The sequence below is a fragment of the Macaca mulatta genome, chromosome 17 (genome assembly GCF_049350105.2).
Source record: "Macaca mulatta isolate MMU2019108-1 chromosome 17, T2T-MMU8v2.0, whole genome shotgun sequence".
Lineage (NCBI taxonomy): Eukaryota > Metazoa > Chordata > Mammalia > Primates > Cercopithecidae > Macaca > Macaca mulatta.
In genome coordinates, this window is record NC_133422.1 from 96,888,644 (window position 1) to 96,903,334 (window position 14,691).

Consider the following 14,691-nt stretch of genomic DNA (forward strand, 5'->3'; position numbering starts at 1 on the left):
CAAAAATGATGGATTTACCAAGGAGTGGGAGTTTATCCCTGTTACTCCCTTACTTGAGAACAAGGAAAAGGAGATACAGTGAGCAAGAACTGGTTAAAAAAGTAGACAGAACTTGGATACCAAAATGATGTTCAAATCAGAAGGGAAATTCCTAAAATGGTCAGAGAGCATAAGTGCTAAAAAAAAAAAAAAAAAAAAAAAAGTAAATTGACCACAATCAGAAAGAAAACGTTGGCCTTGAAGACAGTAGTTCTGCAGAATGATGGTAGCTGTTGTTGAGGGTCATGGACAGAGCAGACAGTGTGGAATGCAGACTGTGTGTGAGAGTGACCAACAGCTCAGAGAATTATGGTATGGTACTGAGAGGGGTGTGTGTGTGTGTGTACGTGCGCACATGGGTGCATTCACGTTCGAGGGTATCTTCTGTTATCTTCTGTGTTGAAATATGTAACACTGAAAGTTGACATAGGACTTCACCTGTGTCTATTTCAACTGAGTTACCAATCTGGTGGTCCTCAGATATCCTAGTGAAAGAGAGCACTTCCTTCCTGTTCCCCAATTCCTAATCAACAGTCTTGGAATACTCTTTCACATCTCTTGAATTCTTTGGTGCAATTCAAAGATACATAAAGGATTTCTTCAGAGTTAGAGTGCAGAGCATTTTCTTCTGCCTCCTCATGAGAAATCTCTCATGGACTCTAGAACCAATTACCATGGGCTGGGAGGACTGGCTATCCTCTCTGAGAGTAGTCTAAGTGGGAGGCATGAGTACTCCTCCCCGGACCAGGCCCGCCATAAAAGAAAGGGAGATGGTCTTGATCCTGCTTATGTAAGAAGACCACCCCCAGGGTATAAAGACACATGGGTTCCCTATCAATGGAATTGTTGGAGAGGACGCCCCTTAAAGCACCATCTTGGAAGGAGTAAGCTTTAACATCAGCCAAGTTGACAGAAAGCAACAGAGCTAGGTCACAACTGTCTTTCTGCTTAGCCTCTTACCTACACTGCGCCCTATCGGGGAGCTAAATGCAGTTGCCAAAGGGAGGAAGTGCACAAGGAGAGGACAGCCACAATTTCTCTGGGACACAGGCTTCCAATGTGAACCTCCTCTGACCTGGGAGAAGTCCAAAGTTAATGCACTTCTTTGGAATCTTAATTTTTGCACAGTATATGTGCATTTACTTTTGGAATTAAGTCTGTTTTTATATCAAGAGGAATTTCATTATCTGAAAGTGATCAAATATCACAGCCTCATCCAAGCCTCCTCCAAAGGAAAAGCAGACCACCCCCACCAATGTGTAAAGGAACAGGGTGGGCAAAGTGGAGTTGATTTTTAATGAGTTCAGACATAAGTGTGACTGGAATTGAATATTATGTTCCCCTTCTGGGTAATCACAGTGCATTGTGATATATTAAAAGCCCTGAGAAATCCTGCAATAAGGAAGTCTGTTCACTTTGTTAACCCTGATATTTCCCAAATCTATTTAAAGAGAAATATTTGTTTCAAAGAATGCTGATTAATATGTTGATAAACTAAGATTAATATTTCATTAAACAGAGTTTGAAAAGCATTGGTCTATACATTTGGCATATTACTAAATCTCTATCCCATAAAACATATTTAGGAATGCCTACATACATAATGACTTATTCCAAAGAAGGACCTATTTAATGTTATTCCTTTATTTATAAATGTTATAATAAAATATCTTTAGAGTACTTTTTCTGCAAATCTTTGCTTAGCTAACCTCATTGAGAAATTAAGAATCTTACATACATGAATTTTCTGGATAACCAGAACTTTCTCCTAGAAACTTTAACACTTGAAAATATCAACCATTGAAAATAAAACCTCTGAACATCATTCAGATTTTTATTACACAAAGTTTTCATTACAAACATAAATGCTACATCGAATCACTACTCACTGGTATGGTATCTTTGTCTCTGGGAACTATGGAGATAGAGCTACAAGGTTCCCTCCGGGCTGCTGGCTTCTTAAGGCCTGGATGTCTGTTTGAAAATTCCTTTTATTTCCTGCCTTGCAATCCACCTGTCTGCTGCTGCACCCAGTCAGAAGGCTCTGAGTGAAGGCTTGAGCTTTTATGGCACTCCAAGCCTCTGGACTTTGTAAAAACTGTTGGTTCCCCAAGAACCTTTTCTGTTGGCTTGTTGGATTTTGTTTTACTCACTTGCAAATTAAATCTTTTAAAACACCAAGAAACAGGAACTCATGATGAAACAGCGTTTCTTTCATCCTGAGGACTGCTGTAGACAGTAAAGTTTGTACACTATATAAAGGACAAAAACCAGGGGTGAGGAGGGCTAAAGTCCAGTGCAGATGCCAGCCATCCAGTTCTGAGCCTGTAGGATTTGGGTTTTCTCGACTAGCTACGCTCTGCACAACCAGAGGAGGCACATCTTCCAAATTCACGTCAGGGCAATTGGAACCCAGCCTCCCTGGTGCTTCAGTGGAAATCAGATGCCACACCCTTTACATGACTCTTTTTAGACTTCTCTTCCTGCATCCTCCAAGTATTGTTACCAAATCTCTCCTTCTACCAAGCCTCATCCAATCCCCAAACAATGTTCCCTTTATTGCCAAAAGCACACCCTTATCTAAATATCACTGATAAATTTGAAATGAAATTTATGAATCCATAAAACTCATTTTTTTTTGTTCCTCTGCATCTCAGCCTACAGAGGCTATGACCCACAAATGGATAAAATTAATTACCGCCATAATGCTGTACCAGTCCAGTCACAATGTTTTACTGACCCCAGACACCTGTATATTGATGTGGCTAATCTGATCTGTCTGGACCATGTTAGGAAAGAAGATAGCTGGGAAAGGCTTTATGCACCTTTTGCAACCAAATAGAAAAAAAAAAAAAAAAAAAAAAAAGAGCCACTTGCCAAATGTAGGTAGCATGGGAAGAACTGGAGCAGGACACATCCTAAGGGTTGACATGTACTTTTTTACATGGCTGAGGCCACTGAGGCAAGGCCTAGCCCTGCTAGAGTGGGAAACTCACTGGTTTTATGGGGCAAAACCAGGTTTTGATTCTCCCACTTAACTGCTGTACAACTTTGCTGAGCTTCGATTCCCTCATCAATAAAATGGAATCGGTAATAATAACTTGCTTCACAAGGCGAGGATTTCATGAAAAATAGCCGTACCTTGGTATCTGAGGGGACTGGTTCCAGGACCTCCCACACATGCCCAAATTTGCAAATACTCAAGTCCCTGTTATAAAATGGCATAGTATTTGCATATGACCTAGGCACATCTTCCCATATACTTTAAATCATCTCCAGATGACTTAGAATACCTAATACGATGCAAATGTGATGTAAAGAGCTGTTATACTGCATCGTTTCTTATATGTATTTTTATCATTGTATTCTTTTTTTTTTTTTTTTAATTATGCTTTAAGTTCTGGTTAAATGGGCACATGCTCAGAACGTGCAGGTTTGTTACATGGGTATATACATGCCATGGTGGTTTGCTGCACTCATGAATCCGTCATCTACATTAGGTATTTCTCCTAATGCTATCCCTCCCCTAGCTGCCCATCCCCCAACAGGTCACAGTATGTGATGTTCCCCTCCCTGTGTCCATGTGTTCTCATTGTTCAACTCCCACTTATGAGTGAGAACATGGGACGTTTGGTTTTCTGTTCTTGTATTAGTTTGCTGAGAATGATGGTTTCCAGCTCCATCCATGTCCCTGCAAAGGACATGAACTCATCATTTTTTATGGCTGCATAGTATTCCATGGTGTATATTTGCCTCGTATTCTTTATCTAGTCTATCACTGATGGGCATTTGGGTTGGTTCCAAGTCCTTGCTATTGTGAACAGTGCCACAATAAACATACATGTGCATGCAACTTTATAGTAGAATGATTTATAATCCTTTGGGTATATACACAGTAATAGGATGGCTAGGTCAAATGGTATTTCTAGTTCTAGATCCTTGAGGAATCAGCACACTGACTTCCACAATGGTTGAACTAATTTATACTCCTACCAACAATGTAAAAGTGTTCCTATTTCTCCACATCCTCTCCAGCATCTGTTGTTGACTTCTTAATGATCACCATTATAACTGGTGTGAGATGGTATCTCATTGTGGTTCTCATTTGCATTTCTCTAATGACCAGTGATGACGAGCTTTTTTTCATATGTCTGTTGGCTGCATAAATGTCTTCTTTTGAGAAGTGTCTGTTCATATCTTTGCCCACTTTTTGATGGGGTTGTTTTTTTCCTGTTAATTTGTTTAAGTTCTTTGTAGATCCTGGATATTAGCCCTTTGTCAGATGGACAGATTGCAAAAATTTTCTCCAATTCTGTAGGTTGCCTGTTCACTCTGATGATAGTTTATTTTGCTGTGCAGAAGCTCCTTAGTTTAATTAGATACCATTGTCTATTTTGGCTTTTGTTGTACTCTTATTCTTTATGGGCTTTTCCCCCTGCATATTTTCGATCTGTGGTTAGTTGGATTGGGATGTGGAATCAGATATAGAAAGCTGACTGGAGGTGAAAGTTCTGTAAACTGTAAACTGTACTGTATAAACAAATAAACTTTAAATGCTATATAAGCCTCTTAATTATGGAACCCTTGTGATTAGAAGTAAACCGGGATAGGAAAATTTCCATTTCATTGACACAAGTCTCTTTCCTGTCCCTCCCCTCAAGAAAGATGAAGACTTTATTCCCTCATCTCATGTGATTTTGAACTAATATAGGTCAAGTGAAGGCAGACAATGAACACAGCACACGGTAACACCACCTAAGGGTAGTAAGGTTTCCACCCCAGCAAGAGGGCAAGAGTGGTTGGTGATGGTGAATTTCTCCATTATTTGGAAAAATTGCTCATTAAGTTAACAACCTCAAACAATCCCAAAACTTCCAAAAACATAACATGGATAGTGGCCTTTATAAAGTTAACTTGGTTAATATTTTTGTTAATCTCACAGCGAGTGCCTATGGCATAAACTCACAATGCAGGGTGTCTGTAACGGTTTGGCCATTGTCCCAAAATGTTAGAGATGGGCAAAGTCAGCCTGGGGGATCTACTGGAGCTCTGGATCAGATCTGAGGTCATAGCTGAAAATACGTTACAGGTGGAGCTCAGGGGCTCAACCAAGATCCTCATAGTTGGGTTTACAGGAGCTTCCAGGAGAGTCCAGGAGCTTCTTTGTCACTCCAAATAACCCTGAACTCAGAAGCAATTTTATACTTTATTAAGATTCCTAAGAATTCTGATGGCCAGAAGTCTCTAGAAGACCTCTGTTTGAGGCTATCTGTAAGGAAGACCTACCACATGGTCCTAGCTTTGGTACAGATCAGGGTTTCTCAACAGCAGAATTTTTGACATTTGCAGGGGCTGAAGAATTCTGTGGTGGGGAGGTGTCCTGTTCATGGTAGGAAATTCAACAGCATCCCTGGCCTCTACCCACTAAATGCAGGTAGCATCATCCCTCAGTTATAACAACCAAAAATGTACTAGACATTGCTAAATGTCCCCTGAGGAGCAAAATGGCTCCCAGTGGGAACCACTGACATAGTTGAAGTCCTGGAGACCTGGAGAAAATATAGAGATTGAAGGCTATGGACTCCTCTCACCAACTTGCTTCATGTTTTAATTAATTGTTAATAGACTATTTTAGGAAATAGATAGGTGATACCTCTAAATCATTGATCATCTGAGACAGTTTCATGTAAATTTACCATAATGATTCTTGCTTTGGAACAAAATGTCAAATGTGAAACCCCTTTTATTCTGGTCATTGTTCACAGTGCTGTTTCCAGAATCAAAAGTGAATCATTTAGACATCATCAACCAGAAAGACAGTGCAGACCACCTCAAAATTTCCCTCTTTCATCACCGAGTTCCAGAGATAGTAAATTATTCTTCTATATTCTATTACTCCTTTGGCCACTTATTCTGATTAAATTTGAGCACGATTTGATCTTGAAAGGGAGAGGAAAGGCCAGAGGGGAAATCAAAATGTCCAACCATCTTTCGGTATCAAGTAGAGTGACAGGAAAACCGTTCAGTCAGCCACAAAACATGAACCAAAAATTGTTGAAAAATAAATAGCATTTTTACCCAAAGAAATAACATCCATTTGCCTTTGCTTTTTACATGACATTATCACACAATAAATAAAGGAGAAATAAAGCAGATGAGAGGGGGAAGCAACCCATTTAAAGGAATAAATAAGATTTATAAATCACAAAAGAAAAGAGACTGTCACGTTCAATCAGTTGTCTTATTAACCCACAGGCAGAGATACAGTCAGAAAGGTCCTATGATGGAAGACTTACCCTTGCTTATAAATGAGGCAAGATCACAAAGTAATGTGATTTCCTGGGTAAGTTGTGAGTAAGTAATTATCTCATCAAGGAATTCTGCTTCTGGGGGGCAAGTAGATGAAGAAAAACAGCCTTCCTTCTGTCTCAGACACTTCTGCTGGGAGAAAAAAAGGCTACTAGTGCCTGATCTTATACATGTCTAGCTAGTTAAGACCATAGGTCTGCAGAGACACTTACCATCACCTAACTTCTAACGGGCTAATATTGTGAGTGAGCATGCTGCTTTAGGACTGTAACCTTGGTACTTCAATGCATCTTCCTTTAAACTTAATGTCAGGAAACCTTTACAAGGCATTCGTGATGGTGGGACTGGTTCTGGTGGAGAAACAGGTTTTAGAAAATAAACTTGAATTTGACAATAATTTAAAAAAAAAAACTCATTGATTGGAAAATACCCAAGACCATCCAGTTTCAACTTGGGGACAGGTGAGGCATGGCAATAACTCAAACTCTAAATCAGGATGGAGCAGTGTTTTGATTTGGAAACATAAAGGAATGGTATGAGTTGATGAAAGAGAGGGAGAAATGAAAAGAAGATTGAGAACACAGATCACATACATTCTATGAAGTCTTTCAAAAGTAGCTAATAGGCTAAGCATGGTGGTTCACGCCTGTAATCCCAGCATTTTGGAAGACCGAGAGTTTAGGAGTTCAAGACCAGCTGGGCAACACAGGGAGACCCCACCTCTACAAAAAAAAAATTAAAAGAAATTAGCCAGGCATGGTGGGACACACTGTAGTCCCAGGTACTCCAGCAAGGTGAGTTGGGAGGATCACTTGAACCCAGGAGGTCGAAGTTGCAGTGAGCCGTGATCATGCCACTGCACTCCAGCCTGGGCGACACAGGGAGACTCTGTCTCAAAAAAAAAAAAAAAAAGAAAAAAGTAACTAATGCAGAAGTTAAATCAGAGGTGCCTAGCAACTTGTCAAATTTTGTTGGAACATTTCTCAAACTTCCCTTGGGAACTACTGAATCAGATGCTCTAAAGAGTTAACACATCTTCTGGAATTTCCCACATTTTAAGCAGAACTTACTTCCTCCACAAGATCTGTCCTAAATTATTACATAACTTACTAGTAATTGCTCATGCTAGAACATAAGGGAAGCTTAACAAATGGGTGACATTGCTTGATTTAAAATTAAGAGTTGATGCTGATAATACAATAAAATTAGTCCATGTAGAAGAGTTTGACTTCAAGTTATATGTTATGCAATATAAGGTTTATAAATTAAATCTAAGTAGTTTTGAGTTAAAATAATTGGTCAAGAACTGAAAATATGTTGAAAAAATAAATGGTATTTTTGCTCAATGAAATGACATCCATTTACCTTCACTTTTCACATGGAATTAACACGTTTCTATCTGAATGTGGTGGCTTGTATTGAACTTGATCTGGTATATAAGGAAAAAGGAGAACTGGCTTGCATAATAATTGGCATAATAAAGGCAGTAAAATTATTACAAAACTAAGCATCAGCTAACTTAAAATTGGCATTTCTCTGTCTGATGACAATAGCATCAGAATATATAATGGTAGGTATACACGGTTTACCTATTAGAAAAACAAAAAACATAGCTACCAACAGACAGAAATGCATTGCCTCCAATAATGAGGACATTTTCTGGAAGTAAATTCTTTCATTAGTTTGCTGATGGTTTTAATGTGACATCTTTTTTTTTCCTTTTTGCATGCATGTCCATTTCTTTCCTTTTCTTTTTTTTTTTTTTTTTTTTTTTTTTTTTTTTTTTTTTTGAGATGGAGTCTCACTCTGTCTCCCAGGTTGGAGAGCAGTGGCATGATCTCGTCTCACCGCAACCCCCACCCCCCGGGTTCAAGTGATTCTTCTGCCTCAGCAGCCTGAGTAGTTGGGACTATAGGCATGCACCACCACGCCCAGCTAATTTTTGTAGTTTTAGTAGAGGCCAGGCTGATCTCAAACTCCTGACCTGAAGTGATCCACCTGCCTCAACCTCCCAAAATGCTAGGATTACAGGTGTGAGCCACCATGCCCGGCCGCATGCATGTGCATTTCTAACCAAGAGTCCCCAACTACCCATCTTCTGCCAATGTATATTTTTCCATCAATACTTTCATTTTGCATACTTGCTGCCACTAAGCCACAAGGAAAAGGGAGAGCTTCATGCAAGAACCCAAGCATTTGACAAGGCTGAGAGTCTGCAGTGTTCCTAGAGGGGCCACCTTCAGTCTTCTCCTTTCTTTTCTTCTTCCTAGCTCTTCAAACTGAACTAACCCATGTCCCTTTCTGGCCCAATTCCTCAGCCACTTCCACCTATAGCTGTGTATTAGTCTGTGCTCATGCTACTGATAAAGACATACTTAAAGAGACTGGGTAATTTACAAAGAAAAATGTTTAACGGACCCACAGTTTCACGTGGCTGGAGAGGCCTGACAATCATGGTGGAAGGTGAAAAGCATGTCTTACATGGCAGCAGACAAGAAAGAATGAAAGCCAAATGAAAGGGGTTTCTTCCTCTTATAAAACCATTAGATCTTGTAAGACTTCTTCACTATCATGAGAAGAGTATGGGGAAGCCACCCCCTAATTCAATTATCTCCCACCAGGTCCCTCCCATAACATGTGGAAATTATGGGAACTACAATTCAAGATAAGATTTGGGTGGGGACACAGCCAAATGACATCAAGCTGGGAGCACAGCAGCAGCTTCAGCCCACATATGAGGGACTAGCCATTTGTACTGTGCCCCACCCACCAATGAGGCCAGGAGGCCAAGCGACTGTGGAGGTTGCCTGCCTCCACCCCTCTTGCTTGCCCAAGCTGCTGTGTCCTTTCCTCTGCCACAATTGGCAGAGGAACTCTGTCTTAGTTCCCTTTTGGGACTGCCTCACCCTAGACACTGGCCTGCCTAGGACTCTGGGAGCTTGGGATTGCTTGCCAAATCCCTACATGAGTGTTGATTTCTTGCCCCCATACTTTCAGTCTGGGGACTGGACCCCATGAGAAGAATATGACAGTAGACAGGTCGTTCCGCCATCCCTGAGCCCAAGTTCCCTAGAATGATAGCCATCTCCAGGGATCAGTGATTCCACCTACTGTGCTGTGAGTAATGTCAGAGGAGCTGCACATGAGCTTTGTGAGAGATGTGCTCTTGATTTCATTAACTGAATGAGGAACATACAAATAATAATGTAAAAAAGTCAGGATCTCTTAAGCAGGTTTGGGACAAATACCATTCAAGTAAAACTAATGTGAAAAGTAAACACAGACCTTTACAATGGGGAGCTGATAAGCCGGTGATCCATGGTTGGACTTCAGGGGCTTTTTATGCCTCCCAGGAAGTTAATAGATAGTTTTACCTGTATGTGCATTTTTTCTAGAGAAAATTTTAATATTCTCAAAAAGAACATGATTTGAAAAAGTTAGAAATCATCTCCTCATTCACCTGCTCATTTTGTGAAGGGCACTACCATGGCACAAAGAGGCTGTCCTGAAATGTGAACATCATGATCTTACTCCTCTGTGGAAAGACTTCAGTGGCTCCCACCACTCTCCAGATGAGATCCAAAGCATGACATGCTAGGCAGCGTGCGGCTCTGGCCTCAGCTCACCCCTCCAGGTCCATGCCCACCACTCATCAACACACCTGCCCTGTGGACACAAACTGAGCCCCTCACAGCTCCTAAACAGACCACACTCCCTTTGTGAGCACATCCCCACCCCCAGCTATCTCTCCTAAATGATTTTATTTTTCTGGTTTTTTGTTTTGTTTTGTTTTTTGAAACAGAGTCTCATTCTATGTTGTTCATCCAACATCCCTTCGCGTATAAAAACTTCCCTGACTGCAACCTTGGTTCTCCAATCCCTGTTAGGTGATACTCCTCCTTGTTTTTGTAGATACTCACGTCCACCTGTCTCACAGCATATACCTCATCCCACTATCATTGTGCATTTGTTTCTCTCTGGATTTATCGCCCCTGTGGGAGCCTTCCCCCCATTGACTCTTTGCTCTATCAAGGTAGGATGTTTTTACCTTCACATTTCCCAGAAGCCAGCATAGCACCTAGAAGATTCTAGGTTCTCCACATATGTTTTTTATACGAAGAACAAATGAAGCTGAGTTATGGATCAAGGTAAGGCACCGAACATCCCATACTAGCCCAAGATGCCACATAGCTAGTCTGTGATAGAGCCAGAAGTAGGAATCTGCCTCTGATTCCAGTAACTATTTCTATGACACCCATTGCTTTATATCTTTGCTCTGGAAAAAAGCAGGAGCATTTTTTTCTGCATCTTTTAAAAACGTAAGTATAAATACTACGTCTTCAGTCCTCACCAGACATAGGGAGCTGTTTCCCACGTTCCTGACCCCCTTTCAGGAGATTCATAATTTGCATGTTGGTTAAGGTTGAGCACATCACTAGCGAAGCCCTTGATCTTCAGGCAAGAAAGAGAGAGGAGGAGGAGGAGTCAGAAAAGAAGAAAAAGAGAAGGGGGAGGAGAAGGAGGAGGAGAGAAGAAAAGAAGGGGGAGGAGGGGAGGAGAGAATAATTTTACGTAAATTTTCCTTGGGACAGAGTTGAAATCTAGTTATCTTTTGAATGGGTAACTGGTACTCAAATTCTCAGATATTTCTATCTAAAGTTAAAACTAAATCTCAAGTTGCCTCAAGTAAAAATTAGATCAGTTCACCATTGATCTTGGAAACCCAACCACGCTTTTTTTACTGGAAGTTTGTTTCAGTATCAAATGAAGATTGAGGATCAAATGCAGTGGAGAGCAAAGCAATGCCCTCCAGGCACTGACATGGCAGCATTTCAGACTGCTGGGCTCCCTAGAGCCTCTCTGTGCTGAGCTTTCCTGATGGTTCCATGGGGAGTATCAGCAATTGCTGTTTTGATTTCCTCTGCAAACCTGCAGCTGCTTCTCTTCTCCAATTCACTACAACATGCTAATAGGATGACTAGAGAGACAACTTTGCTATCTCTATCACATTGACTCCTGTTCATTTGCTGTAACATGCCAAGAAGCAAAACGGGCATCAGGATCAAGGGAAAACTAACTGGCCATGTTTTAAGACATTCTATAAATGGGCTGAGTTTGCCTTTAGAACTTTTATCCTATCCAGCAACTTGCAGTACACACCCAGTGTAGCCTGCTCGCTCTCACCTCCTTCTTGTGAGACATACTGTTCCCGTGCCTAAAGTGTTCTTCCTTGCCCTATCCCCTTCTCTGAATGACGCCTATTATACCATGTGTCTCAACAGAGAAGTTACTTACCAGCGCCTTTCCTAACTCCTCCAGAGAAGTACTCCCATTGTGCCCGCTATTGTTGCCACCTCTTTCCCTGCCCCTGTCCCAGAAAATTGTCAGCTACCTGGGGGAAGAAACTGTGTCCATAGGAGACACTCAGATACCCAAAAAGTGAATAACTGAAATGGTTTCATCTGAACAGATTCATGTCATTTTATTTTAGATCAGTGTCTACAAAAAATGACATCAGGCCCCAGTAAGGGCAAAAAGATCATGGGATCCTAGTAAGATCCACTCGGACTGTCTGACAATTAGGATAAAACAAGGCACCAAAAACAAAGGAGAAGTTTTGTAAGAAGCAATTAGATAATTTTGGAAAATATTTAAGGAGCTTTACCTTTAGCTTCTTGGCTGTTACAAATTTTAATTCAGCTTGGCTGGATGTCATAGAAGAAAATCGTTGAGACATTTAAACCAATAGCAAAGCTACCAGCTTTAAAGAAATGGGAAAAAATGAAAGTAAATGAAAACCAATGTGAATGTAGCATCTTTAAAGAATTATAAATTAGCTGGAAGCAGCATCCAAATAGCAGTTCCCAAGATGTCACTATGTAATTATAGCTCATCAGCACATGTCTTGCATATTCCAAAATAACCCGTTATACTACCCTCTCTTTCCCAAACTGGGGAAGGAAAGATGACAGCAGGCCTCAGAAATACTGACTAAATGGTTCCTTTCTAACAAGGGTGGCTATCAGCTTTGAGTGTCCAATGTCTTCTATAAAAATACATCACACATAAGGCAATATAAAAGCACATTCCTAGAATTCAAATTAAACAGTCTAATTTTCAAAGACTTTCATAAGTTTTTAAAGACAAAATTTTTCCTATTGAATTTTAAACAAAGAAGAAAGTATTACCCTAAAAATAAAATAGGGCGTACCCAGTAGGTTTTGTTGAGCTGGGCGTATGTAGGAGTCTTTTTGCCCATGGCCTCTTTGGTGTGATCACCCAAAATGCTTGACAGATGGGATGCATGGCTTCATTAGCAACTGTATCAGGATGCATGGAGAAAGGGGGCCCATTGAAGTTGAGTGTTTGGCTACGTGATTCTTCCCGGAAGCAGCAGGCTTGTGGATTCACTCAGTACTAGTTGTGGCTGAGGGCAGGGCAAATTCCACTGAGCAAACAGATGTGAATGTTATAAAGCAGATGCTGATTTTTGGTATCACATTATTGGGAAAATTTTTTTTTCATGGATAGAACAAGAAACATTTGTACTGTTTTTACTCTAATAGATGCTAAAAATAAAATATTTTAAGGTTATAACACTTAAACATTTTAAGTGCTTAAGATGAAATATTTAGGTATTTAGGTTAAAACACTCTAAAGCTTTTCAGAAGCAAACGTTTGCTATCTACAACGGAAATAAAAATTCAGAATCATTATTTCATACCTACTGTTGCTTGGATCTCCCTTTCAACCAATCAAACTTAAAAGGAAAAATCACTTTTTATTTCATGCTCACTCTGTTCCCCTGTGTGAGGAACTTTATCAAGAAAAACTGGTGCTACAATTCCTATCACTGAGACCCTTCTAACCTTGTTGTTCCTTGGTGGGTAAATGTTTATATTAAAAAGTCATTCTAAAATTCCTAGCAGGAGTAATTATTTTGATAGATTTTCAAGTATAAATGTAGCTCTAAAAAATCCATGCACATATCTGTTACATTATATAATAATGATCCAATATAGCCAAGTAAAGCCAAAATTTAGCACCTACTAACAGGTAAGCATTACGTTAGGCGGTGGATTCTCAATGGTTGAATAACACACTTTCATTGATATTTGGACTTTTTATGAAGCCCACAGTAGTTCATGTTTACCTTTATTTTATTGCTTTTATTTCGATACTTTTATTTAATGTCATCTCAGAAGTCAGTGCTTGATTGATTATTTGAACAAAAGGTCTCACGTATTTATTACTGAACCCAGCAAACCAACACGTTCATAACAGATTCAGATAGAAAAAAATATATTCCCAACAAAATATGTCCAACTCTCCAGATAGTGGTGACATTTTCATTTTGATATGGTAATATGGTTGCGACCCTCAGACAGCATAAATGTGTGTGCCGTCTCATGTGCAATTCCGTATAGACCCAGTTTGGTTCTTCGCCAATGTCTCCTTTTGGAGTTGTACCTGATTTTATTACCAGTTTTCTTCTGAATCCACTGGGGAATGGGATCATTTTGCTTTTGTTTCTTGGCCAGGAATCACTTAATCCTAAAAGTCTTGTGAGAAGACATGGCGAGAAGCAGAGTCAAGCACACACCACGATGGCACAGAAAGGATGATTTATTTTTTTAAAGAGCAGATTTTATAGGATATTTCTTTGAACTTTAGTAAGGTGGACTTGCTGTCATTTTAAAGATGGAGAAATGGAAAAAAAAAGATGGAGAAATGGAGTAGTAGGCAGTGAAAAATTATGTAGTATTATAATTTGATGAATAGGACAAAGACTCAGTCTCAAGTCCTAAGGGTTTATATAATACCACATTTTCTTCTTCATTCCTTAAACACATGAAAGGCACCTCCAATAGAGACAGTACCTATTGTGCATGAAGATTAGAGAGAGATTATGAAGTAATTCAATACCAATATTCTCATTTTATGTCAACTTTTACAAAAACATATACTTAGCTCACTTTGTATATATCAGAATTACTAATTTAGGCTCTATGTATTTTCATGGACTATAATATAATTTTGTTTTAAATAATGTTAGTACAGATAAAAATATTTCTAGTACCATATTTCTGGACATAATTCACATTGCTTTTAGTTCGTGCAGAATTGCTACAATTCAGAATTTGTTTAAGAAGTGACCTAGAGGGAAAATCAGAATAAACACTCTTAGACAGTGAAATAATTCACTCTCTGGTATATGGCTCTGTTTAAGGTATTTGAAAGGCCAAATATAAGAACCAGGGGGAAAAAGTTGATTGACATTTAGGGGCAGAATCAATTTGAAACTTTAGTCTTTCCAAACTGGCTGCATATCACAATCACCAT

General features: G+C 39.7%; 1 pseudogene; it reads right to left on the reverse strand.

Moving 5' to 3' along the window:
* Window positions 1–13,580: 13,580 nt before the first annotated feature.
* On the reverse strand, window positions 13,581–13,925 carry LOC144336178 (large ribosomal subunit protein eL39-like; annotated as a pseudogene).
* Between the last annotated feature and the right edge of the window lie 766 nt (window positions 13,926–14,691).